Source organism: Atheta coriaria, unplaced genomic scaffold (genome assembly GCF_025399875.1).
Source record: "Atheta coriaria isolate IRGN ID8LTWV9N9 unplaced genomic scaffold, Caltech_Dcor_3.1 hic_scaffold_7_pilon, whole genome shotgun sequence".
Lineage (NCBI taxonomy): Eukaryota > Metazoa > Arthropoda > Insecta > Coleoptera > Staphylinidae > Dalotia > Dalotia coriaria.
This window is the reverse complement of record NW_027045449.1, coordinates 4155551-4176610: the sequence shown is the minus strand read 5'-3', so window position 1 is coordinate 4176610 and position 21060 is coordinate 4155551. Positions and strand designations below refer to the sequence as shown.

The 21060-nt window shown below is 37.2% G+C and overlaps 1 protein-coding gene across 3 annotated transcripts in view; it reads right to left on the bottom strand.

Annotated features, from left to right (window-relative positions):
• smog (G-protein coupled receptor 158 smog) overlaps window positions 1-14420 on the bottom strand; it is a 34894-nt gene extending 20474 nt beyond the window's left edge. For 2 of the 3 annotated variants that reach the window (XM_065307044.1, XM_065307046.1), the window contains exon 1: window positions 14037-14420. The gene's annotated coding sequence lies outside the window, so the exon portion shown is untranslated. The remainder of the gene's footprint in view (window positions 1-14036) is intronic. The other variant, XM_065307045.1, reaches the window with a different exon arrangement.
• Window positions 14421-21060: the final 6640 nt, after the last annotated feature.

Below are 21060 nucleotides of genomic sequence, written 5' to 3'. Positions count from 1 at the left end.
TTCGTTTTTGATAAAAACCTAATTATTATAGCTGATGCAGCAAATTAGATTTGCACATATGTGGTTTTACTTAACGTCGATAAAAGTTCATGAACCTTGCTGTCATTATTATGTGTCTGGCTCGTTTGGTAAAATTACAATCCATTTTGTTTGGAAATGTGTATGTATAGACGATTCGCACATTGCGTTGTTGTTTCAAGCGCGTTTCGCACGCTTCAATTTCGTTTTATTGGGCGCAATTTTACGCTTGTATGATTCAGCGTTCAAGAGCTCGAGGCACAACCGAGAATGATCGTAACGAGACTGGACGTTGTTTCGGCAATAAAACGAATTATTACTCTCTATTTTCCGTACTTTCAGTGTTTCATTGTTTACTCATCAAACTACTAGTTACAGTAAATATTAAATTGGATCTCTTTTAATTAAGTTTAACGCTAAAAAAAGATTGGAATTATTCAGAGATGAATTTATTGGTTGCATAGGTAGTAAATAATTCATGTCTGTTTCACGCAATTTAGTTTGCTGATAAAACGATGATCCGAAGTCATGGGCCTCCTCAAAATTCATTTTATCGAAACTCGGCGACACTTTAGCACACTTTCGCCCGCTTAAGGGCGCTTTAGCACGCTTTACATTTTTACGAGCCCCGCGGGAAATCCGCACGCACTTGCCACCCGAGTCGGTCGACAAAACGACGGTAATTAAAGATTATATCTTGAATTATGCCATCCACTGCTCGTACTCGTCTCATAAGTCACGGAAGCAGCTGTATATAAAGATGGCGATCGTTGTTGCCAACCAAACTTAGACGTAGCTTATTATTTGCTATAATAACCATAAAATTGTAGTACAGGACAAATTAATAATTAATATCACGATTTATAATTTTATAAATTTAGCTTTCTAAGCCAGAATTCAAAATAGATAAGACGCGAACAACAAAAGGATGAAAACTGAGTCGACCGCAAGCTGACGCGTTAAAGTCTAGCTAAAGCTGAGCTTACATCGAAGGCGGCCTTGTTAGACACAAGTACAACCCGCTGAGAGAACATGTTAGGGTTGAACTGACTAATATTTAATTAATGCCAGGCGGGCGTGTAACGCCGTGAGTTATGCATGTAGACATGAAATTTTAGTACTTGCATTGGCCTATGGAGAATGGAGATGAGTGTGAGATTTATTTAATGTGTATATCACTATAATTACTTACATATTGTAGAGACATAATGTAAATATACCCAACAAGTTAATTTTGCTTGTTAGCATATAAAATATGGAATGAAAACTATCGCAAACCTTTGTTTATTAGATTTATTAATTAATGTATGCGTTAGTTGCAGGAAATGTTGTATCTATAGTTTATGTAGCTCGTAACAAATTTCGGTATTTTGAAATGTCTGTTCGGTGTAGTACGTAGCCTCAAGCATTCATTCTACCATTAAACATTGGCTAAATCGATTGATGAGCAGTTCTAGAGCGCTAAAACACTGCCAAATAGCCCTTAACAACGATGGGGCGGATGTTGAGCGCTTTGTTCATTCGGCCAAACGACGATCCCCTCAAATAACTCTCTGTCGTCTTTATTTTCACGACCCGGTTCAAGTGCACTATGTCTGTAAAACACATTTATTTCAATGCCCGGCGCCTTCGCCAAACATAAATAATCCTTAAAATAATTATAGTATTTTTATCAAAAGGTTTATTCTATATGAATACATTGTTGACACTTGCATATTTCTATGCGTTAAAAGTTTTATGACGGAATATTTTATATTATTTGACTTTTTATGACAATATAAAATATCTCCGTGAAGTAAAATGAAGAATATGTGCAAAATAAAGGGAAAAAATTCTATGGAGCTGAGATCAGGACGCCACCTGATCTCGGTACAAAACGACGAATCGTGCTACGACTGCGAACGCAAGCGGCGGCGAGCTGAATTCGAAAGTAAGTTAAAGTGTAAGCGTCAGAGATAAGTTTATATTTTTCTTGTTTTACTTCTTTTCCGCCTTGAAGGCACTATGGCAATATTTTCTATTGCACAATATAACTAAGTGTAACATGACGTTTTCTTCCGTTCAACGGTATCAGAAAATGTTGCGAAATGTTGAAACGGTGAGATATTTCAAAACTTTAAATAGTGAGAATTGCTGAGATCTATTGAAACGTGAAATAACAAACATACATTAATATTTATTCTTATTTATTTTTTATTATTGGTTTCTTATTTAATCTATTGAATGTTGCAATAATTTATTAGTTTCTTATTAGTTATATATAATACGTGTTTGTTAGGTGTTGAAGCATTCTGTTTGTTTGAATAATTTAAATGACAACTTGCGCTCGATTGATGTCGACATTGATGGATCATTTTCGAAGTGTCGCTAACATGCGAGTATGCACGAGATATTTTTTCAGAGGAGTCACATTCTCCCACCCACTTTATTTTTTTCTTTATGCGCGAACATGTCGTGTCAGTTTCGCTTCGATTAATATTGATGGATACATTTGACAACTTATACCCGTATCCTCTTTCGCCATTTTGAGTTACTCTAACGACGAAACGACGTTACGCTGTTAGTCAGTGTGCAAACGCGTTAACGACGAACAAAATGGCGGCGACTAACCTGCATGTCATTACGTAACCTTACTTGATAGCTGTTGGCGCGGAAAAAGGTGACGTGTGACGTACAAACTTGTCGCGAATAATAAATTGTGTGATAGTGAGCATAGTGAGTGCGTAAGGTGTAAATTTCTGCATTGGTAGCTATTTAGGCCGTTGGGATGAACGTGTAGAGTCAGGGGGCGCGTAGTCCCGAATATAGCTATTGATTAAATGACGAAAAGAACACGTAGCAGATATTAAAGGGAAGGGTTTTGCAGCTGGATGAGAAATATAGAAACGTCGAAATGGACCTGGAAACAAACGACAAATAGTCCAGTTTTGGTCCAGTTGCAATCCACTCAATTTGTTACAGGGTGTTTTTTGGTATCAATGTTTCCATAACGTGTGGCATTTTTCTTGTCCCAGTGTAACCCATATAAAACCAATCCGATGGTATTGCCGCCGCCCAAATTGTGTTTTGAATTTTTAACCCTCGGAAATGCAAATTTTACCTCGTGCCGTTCTTGCGTGAAGACAATGCTGATTGAAATACGAACGCTGACAGTCAAATTGATGACATCCACATGAAACCGGATACAATGCGAAATTATTTTTTCATTGTACAATCTGATGTTTTGAACAAAAGGGTAGAGCGAAAGGCAAGATCGAAAATTATTTATGTCATCAATTATTCACGGTCGCGTTCAACGCGTGTCAACGTTTATTTATTGGAAAATATTGCCACAAGCATTGAGCAAAATATTTATTGAACTCACAATTTCGGACGTGTCGTTGTTTTTCAATTACCGCGAATAATGCCAGGTTTAATTATGAATGTGTTTCATTAATGTGAAATTGTGCGGTTAAAATTGATAGCGTTGTTTCCATACTATACCAACATATGTTCTTTTAAATAAATGTGAACGATTTGATACTTTAACATAGTAACGTTATCATAAATCTCCCTGGTTTGACGTGTATAGTATAAATAGTGCGGTTCTAAACCAGTCCAATTTAAGCTCGAAGCGAATTGTCGTGTATTCAGATTTTATGCGCTCGCATTTCACGTTTATGTTTTACGATATTCAGGTGCTTCAGGAGACCGTTTCACCTTCAACCCGCACGTGTACGCACGCACCCCCTCGTTCATGCTCACATTCACGCACAAAATGCTCTAAGTACGTATATAACCTCCGAGAGTGTAGAATACGGCCATTTCGATGGTGGTCCGTAATGGAAAACAAAATAATAAAACGCCCTTTGCCCCCGAGGCGGAACGAGGAGGTGGTGGTGCGGTGAGTGCGGAGGCGGTGATGCCATGAATCGCGTTTGCGTTCGATGGTTTGCGGATTTGAGCTCCCCGCAAACCGAGGAGGCGATGTGCGTCCGTGGAATGGAAGATAAACCGAATGATGCTCGCAATATGCCCACTTCGACCAACACTTTGGTAAAGTTTATCTTTTACAATTGTGAGTTTTCAAATGTTTTACATTATTAAATTGCACAAACGGTTGGAAATTTTTGGTTTTAAAACATGTTCAATGGTCTGATTCAAAAAGTTTTCGTATTTATGTGCCTATATACAAAGCAAGATAGAATTTAACCAAACATTGAGTTTACTCTTCCGGTTAATTTAGCGTTTGAATTATAAAAAGTTTACTGTTTATTTAACTTAGATTTGTAAATTGGTAAATTGAAATCTCAATTTTTCGAATTATACTCACTTTCAACTTGTACTTCAAGATACGATATTTCTTAAAATTGTGCACTTGACATTTTTATAAAACAAATTTAATTTCCGTTTGAAAAGTGGAAAGTAACAAAAAGTATGATTCAACTGAAATGACCATTTACAACTTTGAAGTTCATCATGTAAGACATCACAAGTTTTATTCCAATTCAACCTTTCAAAATTGCAAATTCACGTTTACATCTTGTTTCATGTTGTTCATGTTACATTGTGTTGACGTGTATTTCTATCACATTTCTCTTCACACATGATTGCAAAGAGTGTCGTCAGAAATTTCCATCAGGCATAATGCAGTGAATGTGCTATCAAGCCATTGAAATTGATGTGTAGTATAAAATACCTACTCGTCAGCCGAGAGTGTGTCTGTCTGTCTTACATACATCACCATAAAATAGTGTTTGCGGAAAATGCGCCACACCCGCTGTATTACAACCGGGAATAACTGGGAAAACATACGACTCGACACAATGCCGCACTATGTAAATTCCAAGCGTTGTTATATCCACGGGGCAGGAAAAATTATGGGAATAATCTCAATGGAAATGTTGAGTAATAAATTGTTAAAATTAAAATTTCAAATTGATTTTTTCCTTCTTTTCAAGTGCTTTGCATCGTAGTTTATTAGGTTTAATAAGTAATATATTATGTTGATTTTTAGATTAAAAATATAAAAAAATAAAATGTAAGTGAAACGCAATTTTATTGAAAGTCTTAATTGAATTTGTTTGAAAGCAGCGGCGATTTCCTAGAAAGCGATTCGAAATTAATTAACGTTTAATCCATCGGTAACGATGAATCGTAGTAAATAACTCCTTGAATTCGCGAACGCGCCGGCTAATTGAGAAATTGAGAGCGCAAACGGCGTTGGTGTCGTGCACGCCTCCTCTTTGCATAATTAAAATGCGCGCTGTCACCCTTTTGTTAATTTTCCATCTGAAATTAAAACGCAAACAGGCGCAGCTTTACATAATCGCGCGCAAAGCCGCCCACTCGCAATTACACTTTTGACATTTGCCCTCAAATTGCCGAAGCTCTTGGCTACCCGAACCGGCAACCCGCATCACAACCGAATGGAAATTTCAATATATTTTAATAATTAAATAACAATTTCGAACAAAGATACCTAAACCTATATTTACAAATTCTATTATCAATTACGAATACATGTTGAGCTTCTGGTAGGTGGTACGTGGATGGAGGCAATTTTTATAATTTAATTTCATTTACGTTTTGTTTCATTTCTATTACAAAGATAATGCTTTCGTTTCTCATCAAAGAGTTTGGCTTCATTTAACGTTACATCGTGTTATTTTCTTATCATTCTCTCGGTTTATGTTTGTTCATCGTGTTTGCGCTTTTTCTTTGTATTTTTTTTTACTGTAGATTTTTATTAAATTAAAATTTTAAATTAGCCGACAAAAGAACGTGGATAATATACGAGTACATGGGAAATGTGCTGTAAACTGAAAACGACTCTGCCACAAAAAGACTTCATTTGTGATGCAAAAGAAAAATATGCTGCGCATCTGAATGTGTTTATTTGCGTGTGAGTTTACTTCATCATAATGCAACAGTGTTTACTGGAAGAGATAAATTTTCCACTCATATAGTTTCAGCAATTTCAAAAATTTTACTTAAATTATTGCAGCATACAGCGTAATTTCTCTTTGATGTTTTAATTATTATAAAAAGAATATTAATTTCATATTAATAATCAATAAAATATATATTCAATTCATTTTTCATTTCAAAAAGGTAAACACACAAGCTGCCGATAGGGATGTAAAACAAGTCTATGCACTATCAACAACAAACTGTGTAAATTTACTCGTATATTTCTAACAGCGTGTACAACGCATGTACTGTACACAAACTCGAATCATTTTTGTTTAGAAATGATTACACCTTCATTAATATTTCCATCTGATTTGATTCACATTCGATTCACAATGTCTTGCAAGTTAAGGTTTGTTTTGCTTGATCAAGTTATAGATTCTTAAAATAAGTGATGCGTGAAAAAAAGTTGATAGAATTGTATAATAACCCTGAGTAAACGTTCCATGCGCCCAAGAACTATTTGCTTGAATTGCGTTTCCATTAAAACGTTCGGAACACAGTTAATTGAAAGGTTCACAGCTCACTGCTCTTCACAAGTGCATTTTCCAATCGAAATTGAAGCGTTCGGACTTCAATCAAGTTATTTTTCTTTCAAGAACATTCAATGAAATTACCAGCATTTACGTTCAAGTCACAAATAACCACAACTCTCAATGAACTCAACACAATAACACCAACAACAACAGCAGCTGAACACGATTAAATAAATACATAAAACTCATTATTGAATCGAGTGTAGGAATAATTATTTGTGCCGATATAGATTGGTATTCAATTGCAAATAAATAATTCATGAATGTTGTACTAATGCGAATTCAAACGACGCCATTATTGATCACGTGGCTGGAATTGTTTATCACGACACGGATCAGCCGGAGCGAAAGAAAGCGAACACGCAAAAGAGGACGATCGAGTGGAAAATGCGCGAAATAAAAGGGACAATGGCAACGGGCGCGAAGGTGAAAAGCATGCCACACAGCCCAGCGTAGTAACGACATGGGGGTGGGAATCGATAGCGACAGGAATTTGAGCATAAAATGAATGAGCATTGAGGAGAACACCGGGAAAAGCGTACGCGTATGAAAATACCCGAATCGTTAGATATGCGTTTTGGGGGAAAATGATCTTAGCACATTCATGTGAACATTAATATAGGTTATGTGACATTTTGTAGGTAATACACTTTTTTATCTTGTATTGAAGTTGGTCTAATAACTGTGTACTTTGGATAGCTCATTGGTTTTCGACCAGCTTTTGCAAACAATGTCGGAACTAGTTTGTGAGCTTCACCCACATAACCTCGCATATGAGCACTCGCTTCGAGCAAGGTGGAAAATCGATTTTCGATGCATGCGAGCTGTGTGGACGTTGATGTCGAGTTTCTTCTTTGTACGAATTGTGTACGACGGCCATTGATGTGTACTCATGTACCTACTCATCCACCCCTGCTGCCGCCTTGTACCCCGCTAGCTTATTTGACGTCGAGAGTCGTGGCAAGTGCGGGATCGCCATTGTGCGCGCTTATTATTGCTCCGGCGATTTGCAGTCGACACGAAACTCACATATAACGCAAATATAACTTGTAAACAGCTCACAGCAAAACATGCCAACTGCGTGTTTCATTCAATAGGAAAACCTGCAAGCACTGCGGTGGGAAATTGAAATCAATCAACTTGCAATATCGAAATGTAACAATTCATACAATTTGAATTTATATGATGGAAAGTTGGCTGCGAAAAGTGTTGACTCAAGTTTGACTTAACTGGAACCATCTTATATGCGTAAATAACTGTCTGGTAGAAAAGATTTGTTTAATTTATATAAACTAGATTCATGTCTATTTATATTGGGTGAAAACTCAAAGTGTTTGAGTTTCGCGGATACTTTGATGCTTGGGGAAAATTGTTATTTAACTTGCAACTCTTGTCAAACATTTAACTTATGACTTTGTTCTTTTGCTATTCCCCAGAAAGCGGCGGTTGCAATCCAAATTTTGAATTTCGACTAAGTATCCAACTTAAGTTTCGAACCCGACGGCTCGTTTACAGCACTTTATGGGTAAGTAAGAGTTTCAAAATTTCATTTACCCTTTCGTTTAGTTGTCGAAGTGTACGCTCCAGTTGGTCCAATGATACCCACAACTATAAAGTGGTGTATATTGTACTAGCATTGTCATCATATATCAACCCCTAATATACCAAGCATTTAATCAAGGGTCGGATCCTGGACGGTAGTTTACTGAGCCTGGTGCTGGGATATTAAAAGCTTATTAAAGTTGCGGCTTTAAATTCATCTAACGCAAAGAAACGAACACCGCCCGCGCGCGCACTAGAAATGTAGACCACCCACTCTACCATGTGTGAGGTAACGACTACCAACATGGTGAGTGGAAAGTATAACAAGGGCTCGGAAGTAAAGACCAAAATGCAGGCGGAATTACATTGTCATTTAGCACTTTCATACAATCTAACCTACTGACTGTTGACATTAATATTTCTGCCCCACAATTCCAACTTTATTCATTTCTACCTATAATTGGTTTCAAATATTTTTATTTGTATTCTAGAGATTTCTTTTGTTTGGTGTTAATAAAGAAGAAACTAAAAGTAAGTTTTAATTGTTATGAAACAGTTGGCTTATTGATGAGCCAGACTGTGGCCGGATTTAATGAAAGCCGGCAACGAGCAAAAATTGAAACGGACGGCGGCAATGCCGTAAAAAGTTTTCCATTTGTAGCGCTCTAGTACGTTCTTTTGCACCGGCGTACTTGTCAGTTGAATCTTGTAGTGGGGCGCAATACTCGACGTGTAATTATTTCCCTCTAGGCTTTCTACGAGCCAATCGCAATGCACATTTACACAAAACCGTGAACATATGGGTAATTATAAAGGGAAGCGAAATAAAACAAATAGTATGGAAATTGAAATTGAAAAATAAATTGTTTGACCTTTAATATTAAATCGTTATAGTGTCGTTCAAAATATATTTTAGATTATTAATCATTTTAAATTTCTTTATTATTTAATTACTTTTGCCACATTTATATTTGACTTTCATGCTTTTCCATATTATCTCGATGGCGTACCAACGGCCTTTATGTCGACGCGAATTTCGGTTTACTTTCTGTAAACGCAGAAAGTTTCCGCATTCTTGCGCTGCCTGCCAGCGCGAAATATGGTTGAAAAGTTTCAATAGCTGAAGGTATGCCTAAAAGCCGCGCAAACCACGTACGCCTAAAAGCGGTGAATAAAGACGTAAAATGAAAAGTTTTCCCTTGACGTTGGACGTGTCGCACCAGTAACTAATTAATATTCTTAAAACCTCAAAGTTCCAAATGAAATCATACATGAAATTCGAATTTATTTTTAAACTTACTTATTACAGGGAAAAAAAGAACACGACTAAAAGCACATGAAAATTTCTGCTGCTGCGACAAAAGCAAAGCCAAAACAGTGTGAACTGTTAAAGCTGTGTGCGGAAAAAACCCTCTCCGAAAATTAAATTTCGAAGAGCGAGCGCATTAAATTAGGAATTGTTTTAGCTTCCGCCGCCGTTGCTCTTACAGCTCAAGCACAGTACGAGTACAAGCCCTACTCCATAGCTGCGCTCGCCGCTTTGATCTAAAATTCACTCGTCGTCCCCAATGCTTTGATAAAGCACAACGGCTGCAAAAATCATGCTTTTCTCATTTCCACCTAATCAAGAATTAAAACAAGCCAATATATAAAACTGAATCAGATTTACAGCGTTATGTTAAACTGTAAATTTTAATAGATTTCAAAGCGTGTATTTTACGAACAGTTTTCAAAACCGGAAATGTTGAATCAGTCTTGGCATTCCCACCACTCTTGCAATTACCATGGCGTGGAAATTAAATAAGTATCACTCCAAAAGACGGAAAATCCTCTTTGCTACCATCACTGCTGGTTGGCAACGTTGGCAGCGATTTTTTCATTTTATTTCTAAAGAGACGAAAATTAATTCGAACTCTATTTGCATATTTAGCGATTTACATACCGCTCCAGGATGTACTTTCAATTGCCCTGAATTAAAATCAACTTTAAAAGATTCAAGACAAAAAACCAGAGTTAGGTAAAAGTTGTTGGAAGATAAAACAAAAACGTGTTGAAATAATTGAGTTAAGTGCAAAAACACTTTTATTTTTATTATCTTGTTTCAGTGATTGATTATTTACTTTTAAACATTTTGGATGAATCAATAAAACGTACAAGCGTGCGGGAATGTTTATTTTTGTACGTATATTATGTTTTCAATTAAACTTTCCTGTTTTACGGGCTTTGCAAGTGGTTTTAAAACGATGTAACACTAATAAATTCAGTTTTAATCTTTTTCTCACTTCTGGAGCTTTGGGGTGTCGTCCTCGGGAGACATATTTATAACCGGAAGTCCGTTGGTTTGGAAGCACCACCGCACACCGAAACGGATTTATTCTTAGACACCCACGCCCGAAATGTAAAATGTAAAATCGATACTTGATAATTTCGAATTAAATGATAACGCGAATCGCGCAACCCAAAACCCGCACCCGACCTCGACCGGAAATTCCGACCCACAGTCACCAACACTGTGAAATTCACATTTAGATTAAACCTGAAGTGTTAAAAGAAAAATGTTTGATGTTTGAATTTCACGAATCACCTTATCAGCCCCACCACAACCACGTCATCACATGCTATTTGGGTCTGTAGGGTTTCAATTTTCAATTCTTGGTATAGAGTTCCATAACTGTTATAAATCACGATCAATTAGATAACCGTACCGGATGCGAACGTTCCTTATGTTCTCGGGGTCGATTAACAGCAAACTGCGTAACCGGAAAACTAAGAGAACCGAAAGGATTTCTAATATTTGCAGCTTCAAGCCTGCGTATGTTCGTAATAATGGTATTTCGGAAAGGTTTCTACTGTCTTTGTAAACCTTGCTACGGGCCCAAGTTGTTTGTTCTGCAATTTCCCAAATAATTACGATTCCTGGAAAGTTGGCAAGTTTCGGGGCGAATCAAAACCCAAAGTTTAAGCACCTGAGAAATTTATGGAAAAAGTATTTCCAGAACAAACTGCAGTCAGAAGATGTTCCTAACTGGGAAAGTAAACAGAATTAATTTTGCATTAAACAATTGGGAAAAGTTTTCCTTGGTTAGAAAATAAAATCTTCTTTAACAAATATTTTTCGTCGAAAATAATTTCAAAAATTCCTGATTCTTGTTACCTAAGTGAATCATAACAATTCACTTTTCTGATATAATTTTTTATTGAGCGCTTTTTGTGGTTTGTTTATTCATGGAAAGCTCGGAAAACCTTGCGAACATTTCATTTTGTTGTGTTTACGTGTCGCACGAGTTGCTTCCATTAATGCACGTCGGTGTGGTCTAAAGTTATAAAATTCATGACGCTGCGATTTCAATATATGATTGGTTGTAAACACTCGCTCGGCACGCTTTTCCGAGCTTTTCCACGCTTGCCCCGTCTGTCAGTCGCAGACTCGCCCGCGCTCGCCCGACACTCCGTCGGATTGAGTAATGCCGCTGCTGTTGGATTACGAGAAAATATTTGGAGATGTGCCGCATGTAGCACACATGCGCCACAACACAACATTTGATGATTTATACTAGGAAAATCTGGAATTTTGCCTCTAATTCAGCTTACACTGGAATGAAAGCTTTCCGAACTGAAGCATACAAATATCTGTAAATAATTGATTTTTAACGATTTCCTGATTTCAGCAAGTTGTGTCTAATTCAAAATATTTTATTTCGTATTTTTGCTCGACTGGGTTTCTCATTTCGTATGAAAATTACATTTAAGGCGCACTCTCAGAGTAATAAACCACTTTACTATCCACTAAATAAACTCCAACTCTGGCTTTGGATGAAGCTTTAGCTCTTGCTGTAAGACGTACTTAAAATTCGTCCGTAAATATAATTCACTATCATTTAGCTTGTGGATACGACTATGGTTGAATCTAGTGCCTTTTATTTTGTGTCATAGATTTATGGTCAACACACCTGACTTCCATATAAAGATTCAACTCCAGAATTCTAAAATCGATCAAGCAAAACCTTGAATTTCCGAAAGTCTTAAACTCACTGCAATTCGCAAAACTCGCCAAAAACAACTTTCCTCTGCTATTCGTCTTACACCAACATTTTCAGATCTTTACTGGAAGTTGTACGAAATCAATCTTTCTTGTACTGATCCAAATACTCGGCTGTAATTCAGGAGTGCTGCAAACCAAGCTACTAAATCTCCGACGCTACGCCACCCGAGGGACGTTATTAACAAACACTCTCGTTAAATTTTCATTGCGCGGCCTATTTTCGCACAGCGGATGCCGAGAACGAGCAAGTTGACAACGCGAGCGCGTACAATTCGTTGAATCAACATGAACGAACGAGCGAAGGGACGTGCCTCTTCGAGGGAGAATCGCTCGGTCTCTGAGGTTCACTTCACGTACATCCGCGTGCTACGGCGTTCGTTTTCACTGAACATGCCTGGTAGCTCCGGGGCATTTTTGGGCAAGAACACCGAAACGTTGAAAAGTAGAACTTCAAGAAAACGACCGTTTCAAAAACACCCGAATAGAAAGCAAAAAAAATTAAAGACTTCCATATTGACATATATGAGCTAAAATAAATTCAGAATTTAAAGTATAAAATTATTTAATGTGAGGTATATTTCACACATAGACCATTTACATTGATTTAAAATATTTTATTGCAATTAAGTTTTTTTAAGTAATTTTGTTCAATTCTTAGTTGCTAACTTGATTGTGATTTTATTAGCTACTTGGTTTCAAAGACGTGACTTTCCGCTGTGTGCTATCGAAACTGGGCTATTTGTAAATCATCTATCCCTTGGTGATGTTCATCTGTGCACGAGTGTCGAATATTTAATTACGACTTGGTGCTTGTTCTTTAACTCTATTTTGGTTACAGACAGAAACTGAAAACTCAAAGCCAAGAGATCTTTCTGTTTAATCAACTGTAAATCGCACGAATATACATAAATTTATTGACTGAAATATTTTTCGTTCTTGGCTGGCATTCTTGTGCACACTAAGAGGCATGTATGTGTCTGGATGTTTTTGAACATTGTGTGATGCGCAAAATGCGTGAAACCGTGAAGAGCGTCTCGAATGTGTTGCCTTCTGTCAACAGGACGACGCGTGTGCGCTTGGCGTGAGCAATCAAACAAGTTTTCATTTTGCTACCACCCTTTCCAACCAACCTGCCAAACAAACAGGAGATACTGTTGGTCATCATTTTAAAATGTTTTATATAACATGCATTGAAATTATTTTCTTGTCACACACTGTATATTCAACTTTGGGAGATTGTATGTTTGCTGCTTTTTGTACGTATGTTGTCCTGCAGGTTCGTCGAGCAAATATTTCAGTGGATAAACTGTTTTGTTTGTCCGAAAGTGTTGCTGGGGTTTTGACGTTTTTACGCATCCGCTTTTCGTCGGCGCTTTTTTTTTTTTGCCGCGACGCCTTCGATGATAAAAGTTGTAATAACAAAATAAAAATTTACGCGTTCCGTCGTCGCTTAGACGTTGTAAGTTCTGCGACGCGTTTACGACGTCTAAATCTGTCGTCGAGTTTACGTTTTCGACAGAACATTTCAAGCGCGGACCTTCGACTGAATAATATTGAAACTTTCGCTACTTGCAACATTCTATGACATTAGTGTAAACAATACTTTTATTGTTTATCACATGTGAAACTATGAATTGTATATTTAGTTGGTAGGATTAGTGAGTGAAATATTTATGAATAGCCTGGTAAATAAATATTATTACCGATTTGAGAGTTATTTGATATTGGCCGTTTAATTATTTAAAACGGGATGAGCGCGTTTGAAGTTTTGTTTACTTGTTGTTAGCTATTTTGCGACGCGGAAAAGTCGAGAGCGGCGCCGGCAATGAAGTTAATGAAAAACAAATAACTCAATTTATCAAATGTGACAAAAGTCACGGAACGAGAGCGCGCGATAGGGTCGTGTAGTGAAAAACACTTGGAAAAGCAAACAGAGAAATACTCACATGTTACACAACGAGCGGAGGCGGAGGAATCGCAAGAGAAGAGAAGAAACGTGAGACGTGTCGAAGATAAGAAGAGAAAAAGTCACTCACATTCTGGAACCACTACCACCCACGCATCGCCAGTTTGGCAATAAAAGTAAAACAAGAATTAAGTCAGTGTTCAGTTCGGTTGGAAAACTAAATGAAACAAGCAAAAAACTACCAGCCACAAACACAGATAGTAAAGTTTAGTTTCGAGTGCGCCGGATTTTTCCGAGAGCTGCTTTAAGACTGCTCTCAGAGCGGTAATAACGACCCCATGCTTTTCGCGCAATTATAGGAGAACTAGCGACGACGGGGAACGCACGAGAGAACGGATTCGCATCGTCTGCGGAGCGCACCGGAGGCCGCGAGCCGGTTGGCGGCGAGGAGGTGGACGGCACCGGCGCGCAGATCGACCTGCCGCCGCCGCTGCCGCCACCGCTATCGTCGGCCTTCCTCGCGCATGCAGCCATGGCAACCGGGATTTCGCGCGCCAATTCTATCGAAAACACGTTCAAGCATGTGTGTATTTGTATGCTCACCTAGATCACTGCGTCTTTGTATAGTGCAAGCGTGTGGTGGTGGTACCCGTGGCATGTTAATTGGATATAATTACACATTTTACGTAGTACTTGCGCTAGAGGAATCACAATTCAATTACGGGACTAAATTAAATGCATCGTGACGATGGAGCTGCCTCCCTTTTTTATTGGTTGGTAATTTCTAAGCACGGCGCAATTCAGGGACTTAATAAACATAAAATTTACTTTTGAGTTTTTTCATAACCTTAGAATTTTACACTCTGCAATATTTGCTATTTCTTTTCCTTATAATTTTAGTTCTTTATTATCAACATTTTATGAAACTGAATCTAAATATTTAAAATTTAGTTAATTTTTCCTTATACATAAGTACAACGGAATAAAATCTCATAAATGTCCAATTTTTGGAGCGTTGATAGAGGTCGACGAGACATTATTTTAGTATTTTAAGATAAGTAAATAACGTGACTATTTAACGTTGACTATAACGTTGAAAATTGCACTTTTCTTCTACAGCAGCATCTCGGCTTGAGACTTTTTCCACTAGAGAGCGCTGTTAACAATGATGTCATTGATATTATTGTGGTTCCTTGTCTTATTCCGACAGTTTCAAACCACGCGTAGAATGAAATGATTTGTGTGTAAACAATTTTTTTCCCGCAGCGCGAGCGTATCGTAATAGCGATAGATAGTGACCTCATGTAGTCGACTATGTGCAGTTTCGTGCAGTTCCATTGCGGTTATCGAGTAAATCGCGCGTGTTCATAACGACTAGTTCTGTTTCTCGCGACTATATATCGATAAATTGATTTAAATTCGATTAACAATTGTAGTGACAATGTTCATCAATCGTTAATTGTGCTCGGGTTCTGTCTGCGTTGACTATATTTTGCACGTGTAGTTATAGTGTACCCATTTAGCAAGTGTACGAGCTACCATGTGACTCTAATCAATCGGAATTGTTATAGACGAGTTATAGATGAGTTATCTTTGGTAAGACATAATTGCATCGTTGCATCATAGCACCAATCAATTTATATTTGATTCAATCAACAATATTAATGGTAGCGGATATGTATGGTATATATGGTGCGAACTTATGACGGTCCGTCGGTGGAATTTGAAATTATTTAATTTTATAGAGTAACAGGTCGAAAAATGCGACTAAGAGTGCTAAAAAGTGAAATGTTTCAATTTTTGACCATTTTTTTCAATTGAGAATATCTCTCAAACTCGCAAATAAAAGAGGTAGAAAGGAACAATTCGTAGATTCTTTATCTACGAAAATCTCTCCATACGATGGTCTTTCCATAAAATGGAAATCTAAGAGATGAAATTTTAATATCTAAGAAAAAAATGGGAAAGAAGGTGCTTAATAATTTTTTTTCGACGATATTGTATAGCGAATATCTTCTAAACTAAAAGAGATAGTGATCAGCGGTTTGAAGATTATAAAAGATTCGTACGGTGCCCAGAATGGGAGTCACTTCTACCACTACCCTGGTACGGTGGCCTGAATAAGAGACACTTTTACCGCTACCTTCGTACGGTATCCTGAACACGAGTCACTTCTACCGCTACCCTGGTACGGTATCCTGAACACGAGTCACTTCTACCGCTATCCTGGTACGGTGCCCTGAACACGAGTCAATTCTACCGCTACCTTCGTACGGTATCCTGAACACTAGTCACTTCTACCGCTACCCTGGTACGGTGCCCTGAACACGAGTCACTTCTACCACTACCTTCATACGATGCTTTGAACAACAATCAATCGACTATTTAGTTATAACTTGCATCTGCAGGGTGTGATAGTGATTAATTTAGCGTTTAATGTCCATACGTTGCGAATAACAAGAAACGGTCGGCGTGTGTTAGTCGCCGCGTATCTTAAGATTAAACAGTGTTGAGTATACGAGTAGATTCAATTTTCAATGGGCACTGCCAGGCGGTTTTCTAATTTTTGCAATTAGAGGACCATTAGTACTTGGGAAAGTAACATCTATAAGAACATTGTAACAGACAGAACAGATTGTATTGCAAGTTTTTTCTCCGATGTGTGAATATGAGCATAATATTAAATCTTATGAAATATTTCAATTTGTTTACTTTTATTTACAGCGCTTGGCGAGTCTTGAGTGCCATGAGCTCTGCATTGGTAAGTTTAAAATTCAATTATGTATTTTTTTTTGCGTTTCACATGCGCGTGGCCAAGATGCACCCTTGAAACCTCGCGAATTTCAGTCCTATCTGTCTCAAAATGGCCGCGAAAATTTGCTCTCTTTAGCATTTTTCAAAACTTGCGGAGGAAAACTTCTCATATCTCGCGAACCCTTCGCAATATTTTAGTTTTTTCTTCTTTACATGATAAAGCGAGAGTCATTTTTCAAGATGCACCCTTGATACCTCTCAAATTTCAGTCCTAACTGTCTCAAAATGGACGTGAAAGTTTGCCCTTTTATAGTATTTTTCGAAACTTACGGTGGAAAACTGGTCATATCCCGCGAAACCTTTGCAATATTTTAGTTATTTCTTCTATATATGATAGAGCAAGAGCCCTTTTACAAGATGCATCATTGAAACCTTGCGAAATTTGGTCTGAACTGTCTCAAAATAGCCGGGAATTTCTTGCATGTTTTAAAACTTGTGTTTGAAAACCGATCATATTGAGGAAAACTCGTGTTTTTTATATTTTGTAATACTCGGAGTTAATGTCAATTTTATTTAACCACGTGTTTTTTGTACACTCGGTGAATGTAGTTTTGTCCGTGTTTATTTTTCAACATCTTTGCGAATGTAAACAACTATTATCTAGAGCGAGTTTACACCGTCGAGTGTTGCACTGATACATAGAAATTATTTAACATTAGCTGTATATTTCTGCGTATTTGTATCCAATATATTTGAGATAATCGCTTTATTAAAATATTAGTAGGTAGATATGATATTTAACTTATCGCCGAGCGATATGTTTTAACTCTCATTTCTTACAGTGAATGTTTAAATTAGGGGCGGTGTTGTAATTACCAATTAACTAAGGTTAAGGTAGTAACTATACAGTAAACTTATACAATAAATGATTTATTTGTAATGGTAAATTAAATTCATGTTTTTCTCAATCTTATTGCATCCCAAAAGCAATAAATTATTTTCTTATGCCAAGAAATATCACTACATAGTATAAAGTAAAGTCGCTTTTTTTCCGGTCCTTTGGATGCTTAAATCTTTGAAACTACGCAACGGATTTTGATGCCGTTTGTTTTTAATAGATAGAGTGATTCAAGAGGAAGGTTTATATGTATAATAACATCTATTAAATAGTGGAGAAGTACTGTTATTTTTGAGGTTTCTAATGTGATGTCGTAAATACAAAGTTTCCGATTATTCCCATCTCCTCTTTGTGCGATGCTTCTTAGCTTCCCCCCCGTGTATTTTGATGCGGTTTTTGTTTCCGTGCGAAGCCGGGGCGGGTCGCTAATTGAAAATAAAAGTAGAATTCGTGTAAGTGTGTTACTTCAACGTTGTGAAATTTTAGTTTCGTCTTCCCAAGTAAGTGTTTATCAGTACGTTTGTATATAAACAACTTTTTTGTTGATATCGCTACATACCTGCCTTGTACCTGGCTACACGCCGCGCACACGGCAGTCGTTTCACCGCGTGGTCCGCGAACGTGTCTCTCTAAGCGCCACGCGTTTTGAGGTTTTAATTGGTTTAATCGTCGTGTAATATTTCGGTCATCAGCAAAATATTTGCAACGGGCACGTGTGGGTGTTTTGTGTGATGATTTGTGGCGGTTAGAGTCTTCTTAAGTGTACAATAAGTATCCGTTAATCTGCGCGCGAGGTTTCTGTTGATAGAATATATTCCAGGATAGAAAATCTCCCCATCAATGCTTAGGTAGGCGTGTAATTAATTTTTTTTAATGAAAAGTTAAGGCGGTTTAAATTGCTTATAAAATTTGAGAGATATTAATTTTGCATTTCTATCAGATTTCCTAGTCCCGTTTCCAAAAATAACATGCATGATTTAATTATTACAAACACGGTTTCTAAAATTATGTGAAGATTATTAAAATGACAATATTCATGTGGTCGACCACGTTCACTTTGCTGTCAGCCGTCGGCTCGGTTATGTTTTCGCTGAACACGTGAACGTTTTTAATCGATTTGCACTTCTTAGCATCATTAAATTAAGAAGTTTCTTGTTGACCTAGTAAATCTTGTATGTTGAATAGTTTTTCGTTTTTGTAGTCTCCGTACATCTTAATATTTATAAAAAAAATAGTTATTTATATCGTATTTACCAACTGTATTGCTACGCGCCGTCGCTTGCCGTCTGTTAATTTAGATGTTTTCCACCGGATATTCTATCAATTTATGATAATGCTTCGCCCGTCGGTTACTTTGTGCAGTTGATGCTATCTATCATCAATTAATAAATATATAAACTATATACGAGTAATAAAATGTGAGTGTTTTATTTTCATAGCACCTGTTTGCCCAATTTCTCGATGATTTTCGGGAAAAATCTTTGATTTCGTATTAAAATATTGTTCTGCATTTGTAAATTTCCGTCTCCATGTTGTGAATCCCTTGTAGTTTCTAAAATTTTCTTTTTGTAACACCCTGTCTATTAGTTTTTCTAATGCTACGACGAAAATTGCCTGTATTTGTGAGTTTTGAGTGTTTTGAATTTGAGATTTTCTTTCGAAAACACCCTGTATATTCATTTTCCCTAGTGCCCGTGAAAATTTTGCTTCAACTGTTATTTTTAGCGTTTTCCTCATTGCCTTTTGAATTTTCTTTTTGTGACACCCTGTATATTAGTTTCCCGGAACCTCCGGCGAAAACGAATGATATTTGTAGTTTTGAGATTTTTTTTTGCACTTTAAATTTTCGTTTTGTAACACCCTGTATATTTATTTCCATTTTCAATCACCTAGAAAATTGGCAATTTACTAATTTCATTATACCGGTATAACTTTATGAAGTAGTATTTGCTGACATATGCGCGGCTAAGCAGGTCGTAAGTCCTGTTTCAATATGGCGACATGAATTCTGTTGACTTGTAAAACCTAAACTTGTTTTCTATTATTAATAAAGAAATAGTAAGATATATTGACTTCGTTGATTTGTGTGTTCGCCTTCTATCATTTCAGGAACAGGTCTCTAAGAGAGTTCCCTCTCTCAGGGGATGATCCCCTCTATAAAAATTGTTAAGGTAACCTGTATGATTTGTGTACTCCTTCTTTCCTTTCAGCTACAGGCCAGAACTTGTAAGAATATTACAAGAGTGTCGCCTCTCTTGAGATGACTTAAAACTTAGAAATATTTTTACAAGACCTTATAAGGATTGTCCTTATAAGGAGTTCCCTCTCTCTGGAGGTGATCTCCCACCATGAAAATTGTTGATATGCCTGATAATTCTGGGGATGAAGCGCAGAGACATCGTAGCTGTAGGATGGGCCGGGAGCAATGGACGGATCGAAGCAGTAGACTGTCTAACGACACGGGCCAAAAAATTTAAAAATCTGATCTTCTCCCCTGTTCTCTTTCTTCTATCTACTCTACTCTCTACTCTACTCTACTCTACCCTCTGTTTTCTTCCTTCTATCTTCTCCTATTCTCTACTACTCTCATTCTTCTATTTCTCTGTTCTCCCGTTCTCTATTTACTTTCTTACTTCTCTTATTGCCACCACTTGTATTTAAATTTCTCTTATATTTCGTTGCATTTCATGTATGCAACCCAAATTTCACATGATATTTTTATATTTGAGAAAAATGCCTTCTATACCTGAGATTCGATCCGTGTTTGCTGGCATGCCAGCAGGTGCACGTACCTACTCGACCACCGAGTGTTTTAATCACTTATATTTGATTCTTCTATTTATGTTTTTATTTTTATCATGTTTTTATAAACAACAACACAATTCAAGCCACAGTTAGTTACGCTATACCCGTTGCACACACATTAGATTTGTCGTATGTCGTATTATTTAAAACTGAAAACAACAAAGAGGATACCATAAAGAAATATGAATAAGATGGTACTATTACTTTGTGTTTTATTGGCAATATTTAACAATAGATACATTTTTTTATATAAAAATATCAAGAGCTAGGAAATGCTGTAGCAATAAAAACTTGCCTTAAAACACGTGCTTCTCCAACACCGCTATGGATACTCGTATTGCTAACTTCATGGTTCGGTCACTCACAAACTTCTTTCCCTGGGCACCAACGTTGTCTATCTGCAGCACATAATTATAAATCAAAGGTTTTCCAATGTGCTGACGAACATGCACGCTGTGCACATGTAGACCAACACGGCTTATATTCAGCGACGATCGACGGAACATCACACGCGCTCAGGTAAACGGAAGATTAATTCACGATTGATGAACATTCGACGGGTACAATTACATAGTAAAACCACGTCCCCGATATGTACTGCCGATTG